This window comes from Callithrix jacchus, chromosome 14, assembly GCF_049354715.1.
Source record: "Callithrix jacchus isolate 240 chromosome 14, calJac240_pri, whole genome shotgun sequence".
NCBI lineage: Eukaryota > Metazoa > Chordata > Mammalia > Primates > Cebidae > Callithrix > Callithrix jacchus.
In genome coordinates this window covers 61,919,767-61,936,574 of record NC_133515.1, presented here as the reverse complement: position 1 = coordinate 61,936,574, position 16,808 = coordinate 61,919,767, and the positions used below count along the sequence as shown (strand labels likewise).

The 16,808-nt window shown below is 33.6% G+C and overlaps 1 long non-coding RNA gene across 1 annotated transcript in view; it reads right to left on the bottom strand.

The window, feature by feature from the left end:
* LOC128929631 (uncharacterized) overlaps positions 1 to 16,297 on the bottom strand; it is a 133,787-nt gene extending 117,490 nt beyond the window's left edge. The window contains exons 1-2 of the long non-coding RNA XR_008476387.2: positions 16,216 to 16,297; positions 16,029 to 16,122 (exon numbers count right to left, since the gene is read on the bottom strand). This is a non-coding gene — a long non-coding RNA (uncharacterized LOC128929631). The remainder of the gene's footprint in view (positions 1 to 16,028; positions 16,123 to 16,215) is intronic.
* Between the last annotated feature and the right edge of the window lie 511 nt (positions 16,298 to 16,808).

The window sequence follows — 16,808 nt, the reverse complement described above, 5'->3', positions numbered from 1 at the left end:
AATGTTTATGTCTCCTCTTTTCACTTATTGATAGCATTAACCTTATACACTACCCTGTTTTCTCATCTATATCATAATACAGAATACTATTTTTAACTTTATTGTTTTATTTACGGTGCTATGCAAATTTATTAAAAATTATTTGTAAGGTACATTTCTTTTGTGCTGCCAAATATACAGGAACTAATAAGTCTTTTGAAACACATGTACTTAATACATTTATATATCAAAATGCATTTACATTAATACTTTTTTCACAATTCCAAAACTAAAGGATCACCATATCTGCCTTACAGAAGGTTGGTATTTCTCTCATTCCATGCACTACTAATGTAAATAACAAAATATTTAATGCAATTGAATCTAAACAGATCCAAATGCTTTCCTAACATATTTTTTAGAAGTTTTGATCTAGAAGTCACCTTGCAAAATGTTTGAACGAGTTAGCTTAGCTTTCCTTTTTTTCCAGACTGTAGGAAAAGTCTGATGATCATAGATAATTAATGATTTGATCATGGGGGCAGCTTATTAGCAGTAGATCCAGAATTAATACCCAAACTTTCTTACTCTTTGTTCTGTCTTCCTATTCTAAGAGTCCTCCCATATTACAAAAGGTCTTATACTTATTTTTTAAAACTAGAGATTTTAAAATGTATTTTAAAATAAAATTTGTTGACAATAATCATATCTCTCAGAAACAAAAAAATATTTTTGATATGTAACTCCAGCATTTTCCTTATATATTATAGCTTAATGTTCAAGTTAATGTCTCTTCTTAATTGCATGGTTTTGACTGTCTTTGCTATGGCAATATTAAACGTAATAGGAAAACTCCAGCTTATTGTGATGGGCTTATTTCTAACAGAAATATATTGCATAAGAATATTTAAATAGTATTAAGCCATGCAACTTTTTCTTACATAGAAACCCAAACTATTCCACAGATTTAAGAAATGCTTTAATCGGAGCAGAAATAGGAAGCTTTGACCTTCACCCATTGTCTCCTCTCACACAGAGCTTCAAAAACATCTTAGAGTAACTACAGAGCTGTGGGAACTTGGCTTAAAAGCCATTACCACAGGGGGGTCTGTAGCTGATGCATGTTGATGATGCTTTCAGTCTCTGTTCTGACCCTTTTATGAAAGTTCTGCTCTTTCACTGTGCTCGCTTTGCACGGAAAGGTGATGCTGAAACTAAGCTTGACCTGTGGCCATGAACAGCTTTCTGATGCCAAGGTCATTGAGGCCGTTTCTTCTTCAGGACATGTGGCAGTTATAGAACAGAAAGGAAAAGGATTCTGTAGTAGCAAATTCTTCTTAGATCAAAATTGGCAGATTTTACCTGATATATGTTGTCATGACATTTCCAGTAAGACTAATAAAAAAACATGAAACATTTCATAGCCACTTCTCCTTGTCCTTGAAAATAGGCCGGGTGTGGTGGCTCATGCCTGTAATCCCAGCACTCTGGGAGGCTGAGGCAGGGGGATCATGAGATGAGGAGTTCAAGACCAGCCTGGCCAAGACAGTGAAACCCCATTTCTACTAAAAATACAATAATTAGCCAGGCACAGTGTGGCAGGAGCCCGTAATCCCAGCTACTTGAGAGGCTGAGGCAGGAGAATCACTTGAACCAGGGTGGCAGAGGTTGCAGTGAGCCAAGATGGAGCCACTACACTCCAGCCTGGGCGACAAAGTGAGATACTATTTCAACAACAACAACAAAATAATTGTAGACCTAAATGATACACATCATATGACAATTTTTTTAATTATATCATTAATTTATTATATCCTTTTTTTTTTTTTGAGATGGAGTTTTGCTCTTGTTACCCAGGCTGGAGTACAATGGCACGATCTCGGCTCACCGCAACCTCCGCCTCCTGGGTTCAGGCAATTTGCCTGCCTCAGCCTCCTGAGTAGCTGGGATTACAGGCATGCGCTACCACGCCAAGCTAATGTTTTGTATTTTTAGTAGAGACAGGGTTTCACCATGTTGACCAGGATGGTCTCAATCTCTTGACCTCATGATCCACCTGCCTCGGCCTCCCAAAGTGCTGGGATTACAGGCGTGAGCCACCGTGCCAGGCCCAACTTATTATATCTTAAAGCAACTGGTTTAATAGATAGGAATTTGCACTTCTTAGGGATATTCAGAATATTTTTAAAAATAAAATAAAAATAACAATAAAGCTTGCTCTCTTGTTCTAGAATCTAGTTATTACTTCAACATCTCTTCCATGGATTACTCATCATTTACATAAACTACTGCCTGAAAAATACTCTTGTAACTGCAGATAATTATAAGAAAAGCAATACTACAAGTCAAGGCCACCAAATTCCTGCATGTTCATGGGTATTAATCAACTTAAAACTAAAGACAATGGTAATTATATAAAAATTAAAATAAATATAAAACTCTATTAGGAATATGTATGCTATAGATTTGAAAGGTAAATAAAAATATTTACCCATGGAACCAATCAGTCTCTTTAGGTCAGCGACAGAGTTTCTCTATCTTGGAATAAAGGCACATAATTTTATGTAGCATCTAGGTTAGGGAATAAAGAAAAAAGAAGTGTCCTATAAAGCTTCAGGGGCTAACATCCTATGTACTGATAGTATGACTTTCTCCTGGGAAACTAAACATATTGCTAACTATTTCAAACTCACCACCAGACCAGAGAGCAAAGATGCCACTCCGATGAAGAAACTAGTTAGTCCCTGGTAAGATTCTAGAATAACAACCAAATATTCTAAATCCCAATTAATTCTTCATACTTCTTCACACCATTATCAAAATATCAAGGGGTTCAGTCTAGGCCCTGCTGCTCACTGCAGAGATATCCAATAACCGAGAAAATGAGCAAAACACTGAGTACTGCCAGGGAAGGAACTGTTAATCAAGTGCTGCGGCCAGTCTCATATCCATCTCCCTGGGGGACTAAAACCTGTTTCATTTCTTCCCTGGAGCAGGGAAGAAATGAAACAATGTGCAAGAAAACAGGAACTAGGGAGGGGAAAGGAAGCAATCATTGTGAATGAAGGGTCCAACCTCACTGTCCAGATATGATAATCTGGTGAATTTTAGTTATTTGATACTTTTTTTTTTTCTGAGAAGTCTAAAGGTCATTTTCTGAGGAAGAAACTCTGATAAAACACATATAAATTTCAAGTTTTAAGACCAGAAGTGTCCATTTCTATGTTTATCAAAAAAACAAACAAAAAAGCCTCTATGGGATTACTGACTTGATTTCAACATCATCAAAGCCATCTAAACCATTGGATTTTTAAAAACTCTATTAATAAATGGTTGGTTCAAAACAATGAGATATCACTTTTCTTTCTAACAGCGTTTATTTAAAAAATGGCTTATTTTTTTGAAAATTTGAAATTTTTTAAGGTAAAAAATAAAATTTCTGGTAATTACATCCTCTATAATGACTGTAATCAAAATGACAGATAATAAGAAGTGTTGACAAGGCCATGGGTAATTTGGAACCCTTATATACTGGTAACGTAAAATGGCATGACTGCCACTGGTATCATTTCCTTTAAGTGGAAGGCATAAACTAGCAGAAGACTAAACAATTTTATTTATTGATATATACTCAAAGGAATTAAAAACACAACAACAAATGGTCATAGCACTAGGAATTATAATAGTTAAAAAAGTGAAAAACTCACCTATCTATTGACTAATATTGTATATTCATTCGGGCATGAAGAAATGAAGTACTGATACAAGCTACAACATCAATGAACTTTTGAAACATTAAGCTCAGTGAGGAAAACACTCACAAAAGATCATATATAACATAATTCCATTTACATGAAATGCTCAGAATAGGTAGTTCTATAGAGACAATGTAGGTTAGTTGAGGAGAAATGGGAAATGACTATCTGAGGGTATAAGGTTTCTTGTGATGGTGATAAACATGTCCTAAAATGGATTGTGGTGACTGTGTAATTTTGTAAATGTACAAAAACAAAACACTGAATTGTACATTTAAAATGGGTGAATTATATGGTATATAACTTATACCTCAATAAATCTATTTTGAAAAACGTAGTCGATGTTAGCAAATTAAATGCCCATTTCTTCCACATATTTTTAACTTACTGGGAAAATAAATCAGAAGTGATTAACTACATCACTGAACTCAAACTGTAAATGGATAAAGTTACATTTTCTTTAAATGGTCTCTAATTAATACCAAATCACCTAGAATTAAAAGCCAAAATAATTTCATCAACCACTCAAATTGATCTAGAAAGATGTTTATCGTGATGAAGACAGAATGGAGAAGAAAACTAAAAGATTACATGGGTAGTTCCATATATTCCTGAAATTGGATCTCTATTAGGGAATTAACATGGCTATTTTGGGAAGGTTTTAATTTGGATTTTTTGGTTCCAGCATAACATCAGGGTCTGACATTTTTTATATGCTATACAGTGATTTGGAGATTATTTTTCTCCCAAAGTTCTTTAAAGGAAAACCAATAAGGAGTACAGAGTCACTTGCTAGATGCCTGGTTGATTTGTTTCATCATAACCTTTAAGCCATCTCCAAGGATACACCCTTGCTATATAAAGTACAAGTGCTTTTCATGATCAAAAAGTCAAGTTTCCATCCACGATTAGAAGTAACTGACATATTTACACTCCATTGCCAATTTACTTTAGAAAATTGGAATATCAGAATTCATTAGAATTTATTCAAAAGGAATAACTACCAAAGTCCTTTCAGAAAATATTTAAGTTGAAAATACAAAAAAAAACAACCAATATTTTGCAGGTTGTGTCTGAATACTTTAAATGCATAAATATCTTTGTTCAGCCTAATTTTAAAAGTTAGCTACAGGTAAAAACATATGTAATTGGCGGAGTGCTGAGGCTCATGCCTGTAATCCCAGCACTTTGGGGGGACAAGGCAGGCGGATCATTTGAAGTCAGGAGTTTGAGACCAGCCTGGCCAACATGGTGAAACCTCATCTCTAGTAAAAATTCAAAAAAAATTAGCTGAGTGTCATGGCAGGCACCTGTAATCCCAGCTATTCAGGAGGCTGAGGCAGGAGAATCTCTTGAACCCGGCAGATGGAGGCTGCAGTGAGCCGAGATCATACCACTGCATTCCAGCCCGGTGACAGAGCAAGACTCTGGTCTCTGTTGAGGGGAAACAGGGGAGGGACAGCAGCGGGTGGGGAGTTGGGGAGAGACAGCATGGGGAGAAATGCCAGATATAGGTGATGGGGAGGAAGGCAGCAAATCACACTGCCATGTGTGTACCTATGCAACAATCTTGCATATTCTTCACATGTACCCCAAAACCTAAAATGCAATTTAAGAAAAATCACTTAAAACACAGGGAAAAAAGTGAGAGAAAAATTATTTCAAGAAAACAATAACCCAAAAGAAAGCTGGTATAGACATAATTCACCTGACAAAATAATCTTTAAGTAAAATTTAAAAGGTATTTATTAGGAAAAAAAGCACACAAGATATAAAAATTCTAAACTTCAAAATAATAAAATATATATATGTGTATATATATACACATAGACACATATATATATACATAATTTTTCTATTGGATTGAATAAAATAAATCAATGGACTTTTTGAGAGATAGTTTTATATTTAAAAACACAATAAGAGATGTAAAAGTGAAAAACACAGGATTTGAATACCAATTTTTAGCTCTGTGATTTTAGACAAAGTATTTAATCTTTATCCCAAACCTCATCTGAAAAATAGGATTAATAATATTACCTTATACACAGCTGAAAAACAATGCCAAATGAATCTAAATAGTCAACATTAAGCTTTCTAAACATCAGTGAAGTGAGTCAAGCCTCCACTCCAATTATTGAAAACAGTAGTTTCTTTTCTCTTCATACCAACAGCATAGGTATGATAGTTCATCTAGAGTAATAAAGATGCTATTAATCATATGATACTAATATGAAAATGTAAGGCTTGCAACAATCATAAATATTGGTCAAAAGTTAAATGGAATCCATTGGCTGTTCAAAATGTCATTTTAAATAGTTCTTTAAATCTTTCAAAAGAATTAAACTCTACTTAATCTTTTGAGTATCACTTCAAATGGCAGCTGAGTTATAAATGGCGGACCTGTGGTCAGAGAGAATGAACTTTGATGAAAATTAATTTCAAAGCCAAGATTAGTATTAAATAGATCCACTCAAAACAATGGATGAGGCCTCATACTTGTATTCACTTCTATTAGTAAGTATCAACATTCTTATTATAGAGAGAAGGCTTTAGAAAATACTGTTGATGGTCAACATGTTAAAAAAAAAAAAGATAAAACAAATTCTGAGGTATAAATTATTTCCCCTTCCATAAAATTTTCAAGTACATTTTTAACAAGGAAGATGTCAAGCGACACTTGGTAAATATGAAAACCCCTTCTCACAACATCATCATTAAAATGACATTGTAGATTGGATTGTAGAGCAGTATTTTCTAAATAAAAAGTAGCTGGAATAAAATATAAATATGTATTACTTGATCTAAATGTGGGTAAAAACCTCTCTAAGCAAAAAACAAAGTGAAAATTATTTTAAACAATGGAAAAAAGTTACCATACTAATTCCTTTTAACTTATATATTTTGTAAAACTGTATAAAATAACCAAATACAAACGTGCAGAAACGTATTTTAAATCTATGTCACGAGTTGAAAATTCAACTGAAAAATTCAAGAGTTTTTGACTTATAAAAGTCAATTGAACTGATAGCAAAAGAGATAAGAAGATAACACAAATGGCTAATATACTTATAAAATATTTAAACTAATTGATCATGTTAAAGTCTTAAAGTTTACTCTGCAATTAGCAAAGAGATACTTTACATAAAAATGCATATAATTAAAAACATGAGAAGAGAAAAGGTAGCCATGGACCAGGTACAATGCTACTTTTAATAGCTCTATAGAGATATGATTCCTATTTCATACAATTCACTCATTTAAAGTATATAACATTTTAAATAGTTAAATGGTTTTTAAAATATGCAGAGGTATGTACAGCCACCACCATCACCAATTGTAGCACATTTTAATCACTTCTAAAAGAAATCTCATACTATTTACCACCCTTAGTTTTTCCCATCCCCACTGCCCAACTCTAATCAAGCACCAATCTACATTCTATTTCTATAGATTTTCCCTGTTCTGGACTTCCATATGAATGGATTCATGTACTATGTGGTCTCGTGACTGGCTTCTTTTAGTTAGCAAATGTTTTCAAGGTTCACCATGTTGTTGTATCTATCAGTACTTCATTCCTTTTTATGGCTGAAAAAATATTCTCTTCTATGAATATACACCATATTTCATTTATCCATTCATTGACTGGTAATTTTTTTTATTTCTTTTTAATTTTTAATTTTCATGGGTACATAGTAGGTATATATGTTTATAGAATACATGAGATATTTTGATGCAGTCATACAATGCATAATAATCACATCAGAATAAAGGTGGTATCCATCACCTCAAGGCTTTTATTACAAATGATACAATTATACTCTTTTAGTTGTTTTAAAATGTACAATAAATTACAGTTGACTAAGTCACCCTGTTGTGCTGTCAAACACTAGATCTTATTCATTCTCTTTAACTATAATTTTGTACCCATTAACCATTCTCATTCCCTCCCACTATTATTCTTCCCAGCTTCTGATAACCATCATTCTACTTCCTATCTCTGTGAGGAATTGTTTTAATTTTTTACTCCCACAGATGAGTGAGAACATGCAAAATCTGTCTTTCTGCACCTGGCTTTTTTCACTTAACATAATAACCTCCAGCTCCATTCATGTTGTTGCAAATTACAAGATTCATTATTTTTTATGGCTGAATAGTACTGCACTGTGTATACTACATTTTCACTATCCATTTGCCTGTTGAGGAATACTTAGGTTACTTCCAAATCTGGGCCATTCTGAGTATTGCTTTAATTAACATAAGAGTGTACACATCTCTTTGATACGCCAATTTCCTTTGATATTGTATCATATGGTTCTAATTTTAGTTTTCTCGTGAATCTCCAAATCCTTTTCCATAGTAGTTGTACTAATTTGCAATCCCATCAACAGTGTATGAGGGTTACGTTTTCTCCACATCCCCTCCAGCGTATCACCAACAGTGTATGAGGGTTACCTTTTTTCCACATTCCCTCCAGTATATAAGCCATTTTAACTAGGATGAGGTATCTCATTATGGTTTTGATTTGCATTTCTCTGATGATCAATGAGGTTGAGCACCTTTTCATGGACCTGTTTGCTATTTCATCTATTTTTAATCAAATTATTGGTTTTTCCCTCTAGAGTTGTTTGAGCTCTTTATATATTTTGCTTACTAATCCCTTTTTATATGGGTACTTTGCGAGAATTTTCTCCCTTCTGTGTGTTGTCTCTTCATTTTGTTGATTGTATCCTTTGCTATGCAGAGGCTTTTTAACTTGATGTGATTCCATTTCTCCATTTTTGCTTAGGCTGCCTATGCCAGTAGGATATTACTCAAGAAATGTTTACCCTGAACAATGTCCTGGAGAGTTTCCCCAATATTTTCTTTCAGTAATTCTATAGATTTAGGTCTTAGATTTTAATCCATTTTTATTTGATTTTGTATATGGGAGATTTAAGAATCTAGTTTTTATTCTTTTGCATATGGATATCCAATTTTCCCAGCACCATTTATTGAAGGGGTTGTCTTTTCCCCAGAGTATGTTCTATTGCTAAATGTTTTTGATGTATTACCTTTCTTAATTCTATCCAGAATCCTATAATATTCCCCCATTTTAGTCATTGAAAGATTGTAGTAACTTGGTATATTACAATGGATTAGTGGGTGGAGTCATGAGATTTAAATGTACACTGCCTGCCTATCTCTATAACCTGTGATCTTTAACACTAGCTTCCACCTCTTTAAACATGTTTATCATAAACTGACCAATAATTCCACTTATAGGAATTATTCACAAGAAAATATAGAAATATTGGTATACAACAATTATATAAAGACCATTTATAGAAGTGAAAATTTGAGCACAATATTATCATATAATGACTGTGGACTTGTTAAATTAAGGTATGTCAACACCATGAAATATGCAGTTATAAGAATAATTTTCCAAGATCAATAATATAGAAAATTAAACAGATCATAAAGTGTAAAGAAACATTGTGAAATACTATATATAACTATGTATAGCAGATTCAATAGTTTACTTGTTCATCATTTATAAAATAGGTATAATAATAAGATAAATAGCCAGTTAACATCAAATAGCAGTAATCCTAAATTTAAATTGACTAAATCCCACAATAAAAAGATACAGCCAAAACCTAAGGGTATATCCAAAGATACACAAAGACTCAAAACAAAGGGTTGGAGAAAAATTTACCAACCAAATGGAGAGAAAAAATAAATAAATAAACAAAAAGCAAGAGTTGCAATTCTCACATTTGATAAAATAGATTTAAAAGCAACAAAGATACAGTGGTAAAAGGATCAATGCAACAATAAGAGATCTTAATACCCAGATACATAAGACCCATAACGAGATTTAGACTCAATGAGACAGAAAATTAATAAAGATATCCAGGACTTCAACTCAGATTTGGAACAAGTAAACTCAAAAAATATTTATAGAGTTCTCCATTTTCAATACACAAAATATTGATCGGCCATTATTAATACCCATTTTTAGAATGAAGCAATATTCCTGTTCTCTCTCCCTCTTTTTCTTCCTCTTTCTTCCTCTCCTTCTCTCCTTTTTTTTTACTTTTCAACATCCTAGTTCCTCACCTGTATTCAATACATTCCTCGAAAAAAAAAAAAAATCTTTGTTTATTTAAATGTACTGGTCTCTTTTTTCTTCTATTTATTTCTCTTTATTAAGTAAATTTCCCCTTTTTCTTCTGCAAAACATACTGACATGTATTGACATTTTTATTTATATCTTCTATATCTGTTTATTTTTTTTTCTTTTATATAGTTTTGTTCTTATGTATGCTTCATATCTTGACATGTTCCTGGATCTGATATTTAAATTTATTAATGTATTCTTAAGCTTTGTACATACTGCTATTCAACTATTTAAGTCTTTATTTTTCCTAAGAATTTTCATGTCAAATATTGCCTTTATCTCATTAAAGTTGTATGTTATGCTAATGTAAAATGGTTGTTAATTGTGGAAACAAAGGAATAACAGACACTAAAGCCTACTGGAGGGGGGAGGGTGGGAGGAGGCAGAGGATCAGAGGAAAACAATCACTGGGCACTAGACTTAGTACCTGGGTGATGAAACAATCTGTATAACAAATCCTAAAAAAAAAAAAAAAAAAAAAAAAAAAAAAAAAAAAAAGATTGACTTCATGGGGATGTTGAGAAGATTAAATGTGTTTATATATGCAAAGTGCCTTACTAGCTTTATATAACTGGCACACATGCAGAAAGGAATGCAGGTACACACAAACACCACAAGACACACAGATACACACAAAAATTCAGAGCAGAAAGATTGTGGGTGATCTTGATACTCTCTCATATTTTTCTATATGTTCCACTATTCAACAAGAAATCCAAAAAGATCCAAGAGTGTAAAGAAATGTTTTAAAATAAAGCAGTAACACAATAAAACAAAGAGAAACATTTTATTCAACCTTTGTTCCACGGGATTTAAGCATTTGAGCTAAAGTAACCACTTCAGGTTTATCGTGAAACATGAGGCTATAGAAGTAAGAATCATTCCAAAACTCTATCTAACCTATATCTCTAAGTGTGAAAAAGTGGTTTCTGTTTATAGGCCCAGGCCTGCTTTGAAAAGTAGATAATCAAAATGATCCCAGTTAGAAACAGATGCTTAGCAATCTGAAATGAACGGTAGGATATGTGGCAGAATTCTTTGCCACCGTCAGATGTTGCTTATTAACCCCCCACCTAGCTAAGCATGCCGTTAGACTACAGCAGAGCCTGCAAAACTACTTTCTTCCCGGGAAACAAGTTGTTGACATGTCAGCTGCAGAAGATAGTTTTCCAAAATCACTCATACAGTCTTCTTTTTAATAGCCCATACTTAATTAACACTCTTTGTCCTTCCATTTTACACAATATAAGACAGTTGTCATGAAGTGATTTAACTTGTTCTAAGCAGCATTTCACTAGAAACTAAAAGCTTTTATATCACTTTTGCATCACATAGATACCAAAAACAAAAAAGGAGTCTCCTAAAAGGAATTTATTTTCACATAACCACCTGCCTATCAACTGACGTGCCAACATTAGCATAGGAGGCACTTCCATGGTTCAGACTTAGAATGACATGTCCCACTTCTTTATCTAAATAAATGTTTTCCAGTATATTATTCTCTGATTATAAAATTGATACGGGCATACGAATTCTTATCTGAAATTCAAAAAATTGATCAATCAACCTTTGAAAACAAGGATTTTGCCACAACTCATTGTGAAAAAAAGCTGACCTTAACTTAATTACCATAAAGCTGTATTAACATCACTTACTGTGAATATTAACACATTTTGCTGCAAAATATCAATATGCTTGTTTACAGAAGGCTGTCTTGGACCCCACTGAAGGTGTAACCTAACATAAAATGTGCATATCACAAAACCATTCTAGAATTGAACAATTCCTCACTTCCAAAACATATTTGGTTAGACTGATTTTGAGAAGGGGAATGTAGACCTGTATATTCTCATCCGAAAACATTATATAAAAAAGTGTAAGAATTAAAATGAAGGTAAGTGTTATGTCACCACTCAGAGCTGACAAATATGAACACTTTTTACTGGTTTTTCCTATAGTTATATGTGCTTAAAGGATGAATAAACATGCACTCTTTTATCATTTTTTTTACTGCATTTAATATTGTATCATAAACTTCTTTCACTGTAAATATAGATTATGTCATCAAAATAAAATATTGTGTTTGTGTATTATGATATATGTAAAGAAATCTGTTTTTTAAAGATACTTAGGTTGTTTCAAAGTCACCATTACAAACAACAATGTGATAAACATCCTTATACATACACACCATTATTTTAGAAGGATACATTTTAGGTCCAGGTTGATAGGTAAGATAGTATGACTATATTAAATTTTGACACTTATTTTTCAAATTACCTTGAAAAAGGACAGCACCAATTTGCATCTCCATTCACAGTGTAAAACAGGGCTCATTTTCTCACACCGTCATCAGCACCGGGTATCAGAAATCTTTTAAATAGATTGCACAAGCCAAGTACAAGCCCCCCAAAATAATATTTTATTATATAATAACCTAGAGGGCTTAAATAAGACAATAGAGTAACTTGGGGAAAGAAATCTAAGGAGATGACAATGTAGCTTGTTTCCTATTCTGTACAATTTTTGAAGACGAAGTCTGTTTTTTTTTTGTTTTTTCTTTTTTTTCTTTTTTTTTTTTTTTTTTTTTTTGAGATGGAGTTTCACTCTTGTTACCCCAGCTGGAGTGCAATGGCGCGATCTGGGCTCACTGCAACCTCCGCCTCCTGGATTCAGGCAATTCTCCTGCCTCAGCCTCCTGAATAGCTAGGACTACAGGCACGCACCACTATGCCCCGCTAATTTTTTGTATTTTTAGTAGAGACGGGGTTTCACCATGTTGACCAGGATGGTCTCGATCTCTTGACCTCGTAATCCACCCACCTCAGCCTCCCAAAGTGCTGGGATTACAGGCTTGAGCCATCGCGCCCAGCCCGAAGTCTGTTTTAATTATTAAGTGATACATTATTTTCTACTGGATTTTTTAAATGAGGGAAGCATTAGTGAATATCAGTGGGACTAAATTCCTTAGATATCCAGTTCTCAAAATGGATTAATATATAAGAAGTTGCATCAGATATACTAAAACACTATCTCCAATTTGTAAAACAAAATTAATTCACTTAAGAAGTGCAAAGATACAAACCTCTCAGGAAAAGTATGTATATTTGTATGTTAGGGATGATTAGCTGTGGGAGACTGAAAAATGGGGTGACAAAAGGATGAGAGAAATTTTACTAAAGATGTCTGTTTCTTAATTTACCTACTATTCGATCTTGATAAAAAAGACACAGATTTTTTCTGTGTCTCAAGAGTTTTACAAGTGAAATGAGAACAATTTAACCAATATTTCAAAATAAAGTGAGGATAAATTTGCTTGACTTTTACTATGTTCCAGAAAACTTACAGGGGAAATGAGAATAATTTAACCAATATCACAAGGTACTATGAGGTTTAAATGAGTATCATATATGAAAACAAATAGTTCTAAAAAACAATAGTGGATAACTACTAGTTTAATTTAAATAAAACTGGATTCTCATAATTTATTTCATTCATTCAACAAATTTTTTTTGTATATTTATTACTATTTTGGTATAAAACTCATTTAACTGTATTCAAAAACACTGGGGGAAATACAGATTCTGTTCAAATTGCTGCTCTGCTCCTTAAAAACCTGTCCACTCTAAGTTCCTCACCTTCATGGTAATTTTCATGCCTATTTCAAAGAGTAATTTTAGGAATTAAATGAAGTAATGCATCTAAAGAACTGAGTGTGATGCACATAGTGCCATCCCACTGCCTCCCACAGAGCTGCAGCCATTCAATGTCAATTTACTTCCTTCTTACTTTTTCACATTGGTTCATAGTCAAAGATTATACTACATACCTGGCAAGCCATTACAAAAGTAGAGGACCTGACAAAAATCTAAATGACAGGGTGAGAATTAATCAGCTAGAAATGTTTCCAACCAAAAAAAAAATGTAAAATATATATTTTTCTGAGAGCAACCCATTCTTTATTACCATACATGATAAACATATAGGAAAATAATGAAACATAAATAGACTGTGAAAGAATGTGCTGTTGATTGCCAGAAACCTCAGATAAAAATTTCATTGAAAATAATTATTTTTAAAATAGCTAATTCTCTCCCACTGGAAAAAAAAAATTAAACCTACACTTTCAGTATAGTACTTTGCTCTTTAAGCAAAATGTAAGAGTTATAATTAAGTAATTATACTTTTTTAAAGACAATTTATTCTAAGTTCAAATCCATTAATTTCAAAATAACTTTTTTAAGTTTTGTGTCTCATTCATAATGAGTACATATTTGACAATTATTATTTTATACTCTAAAACTGCAGTCATTGATATTTAGAAAGCCATGACTATCATCAAATAAAGCACATATTTGCTCAATTATCTGGTAAGGTTGAGTGCACAGTGACATTCAATCTAAATCATTATAGCAAAAGAACAGTAAAGTGATTCTAGAATTCAAGTGTCTTTAAAGTTTGGATTAACTGTCTTCATAGAAAAAAACAAAGCCCCTATTTATCTATGGAAATATTACCTCCACAAAGATCAAGGGTGAATCCCCAGGGAATCAGTTGCTCAGCTAGCCTCATAAATTGTTTTACCCTTTTAACTTTCTCATTCTGAGCCACAATGGGACTGGGTCATAGGACACAAAGGCACTAACGAGGACTGTCTGTATAGTTTCAACAGAAGAAGAGAGACAGATAACTTGGCAGGGCAGCTGTGACATTAGGAGCATTAGCCAAACAACTCTGTGGACCATTTCAAGGAGAGGAAGAGGTACAGTTCTCTGGAAATAAAAACCTCAGATTTCCCTTAGTGTACGTGGTCTCAACTGCTTTTTCCTGACATTTTGGCATTTGGATTTGTTCATGCAGCAGTAATAGGATTGTCAGTTATGTGAAAAATGCATTCTGAGTAATTGCTGGGTATGAAAAACAGCTTCAGTACTTTAAGACTCTTAAGGTGGAAGTACTCAATTATTTCATTTAAGAGACTGATATGCAAGTTGCTACTATGTAGTTATCATCTTCAGTAAAATGGATGGTGGTTAAATAATATATTTACTTTATGAATTTGATTTCTATATCAAAACCTCATCCCAATTTTTGTAAAAGAATTTTGAAGCATGTTGTGAATTTAATAATTCAGGAATTTGAGTGATTAATAATCTTGATAAATCACAAATGAAGGAGTTTAGACATAGAAATGGTACATAAGCAAAGCTACAATAGATTAACATTTTTTCCCTCATGTGAATTTGGGGAGATGCAGCCCTATCTTCTTCCACTTGGGATCACTAGACTTATTCCTAACATCTAAATTGTTAGGAATTCAGATTAGGTTTAAAGGAGTTTACTCTACTTCTCCTCATACTGTTCCTTGATAGAACTATAGATGGAAATCAGGACAAAATGGGCTGAAATGTCAGATCAGCTTTAGAGGCACATGGAATCAGCCTGGGTGCAAGCTGGTAATTTCCACAGGAGGAAAGACAGGCAGAGGTCAAGGAGTGAGTTAAAAGATCTGAACACCACCTAGTTGATGAGGGCAGTTTAACACCCTGACAGCGGGAGGTGGAGGTGGGGGTGGGGGGATAAAATATAATTCTCAAAGGCAAAACACACTCTGTTAAGGAGAAACGGCCTCCCCTCTTCATTGTGCAGTAGAAATGAATAATCCTTACCCACCTAGAGTTTTCTGAAAATCCTAAAAATTTACATTTCTCTTTCTTTTGGGCTTTGTGGCTTACTCTCATTCTTAGGAGTCCCAACATACTATTTGGGAAAAGGATTTATCTTTCTATTTACCTTAAGTTGATTTTCTAAGAGATTTTTTCCTCAGTCCACGGGCAGAAGTGTATTTCAGAGCCAGAACCCTGTTTTACCTAGACAAGCCCACCACAAAATAGCACACCATTCTATAATACATTAAGGGGCTAAATGTCAAGAGAAAACTGCTAAGAAATTGTGTTCCAGAATAAGTCACTAACCATATCTCTTCTTTCAAAATGCTACCTCTTATGAGCTATCAAAATCAAAAGTAACTATCTCAAACATCTGTTACTAAAATAAGAGGAATTCCATTCACTCCAATTAAAAATATACTTAGAAAAAACAGTATGTTAGACAGTAAAGATAGGTACCTGTTTATAGTTGTGTCATGCGATGGCCAGCTTTTCTCCTTACATTCCCCCTTTCCACCATTCCAGCCAGTAGTTAAACGTCTGACCTCTGAACCTTGGAATAGAGACAAAAAATTGTTGAATTCCTTAGCAAGTGATTTGTCTGAATCAGTGTTATAATTTTTATAGAATGAAAAGGTTCCCCCACCTTGAGTCAAATGTTTACTGTTCACTCCAAGCACCTAATAATTGTTTTGCCAGCTGGTAGCAAGTAAGGGAGTGGCAAAGTCAGCTACTTGTTAGATCACGGGCAATAGCAGCTGCTGCAACTATTAGCAACATCAGCTGATGTTAGGGGCCAGTCAATGTAGGTAGGCAGTTAGAATAACCAGAAAAAGAATGGTCTCAGATGAGCAAAAAATCGACTTTAGTGAGACATATACACTGAGAATCAGGGCCATTTATCTGCTGGTTGCTGTATCTTCCCGGCCACTTAAAATGAACAAATGAGAAATTCTTGTTTTTGTGTGACTTTATGTATAAGCTAATTGTCTGAAAGAGACCATGATAAGGCAATAATTGTCAAATTTGAATGATTATTAAAATTTAAGGATTACCAAAGTTTTAAGTGATATGATCCTTTGATAATTTTCTTTTTCTGGATTAATATAATGATGCACATCTCACTAGCAGCAATTACTTTGCTTCTGGCTCTCTCTTCTCTCATTTCACTGGCCTCATATCACAATACCCCATTGGGAACCCAGAAACGGACAGGAGGAAGGGAAATACTAGATAAAA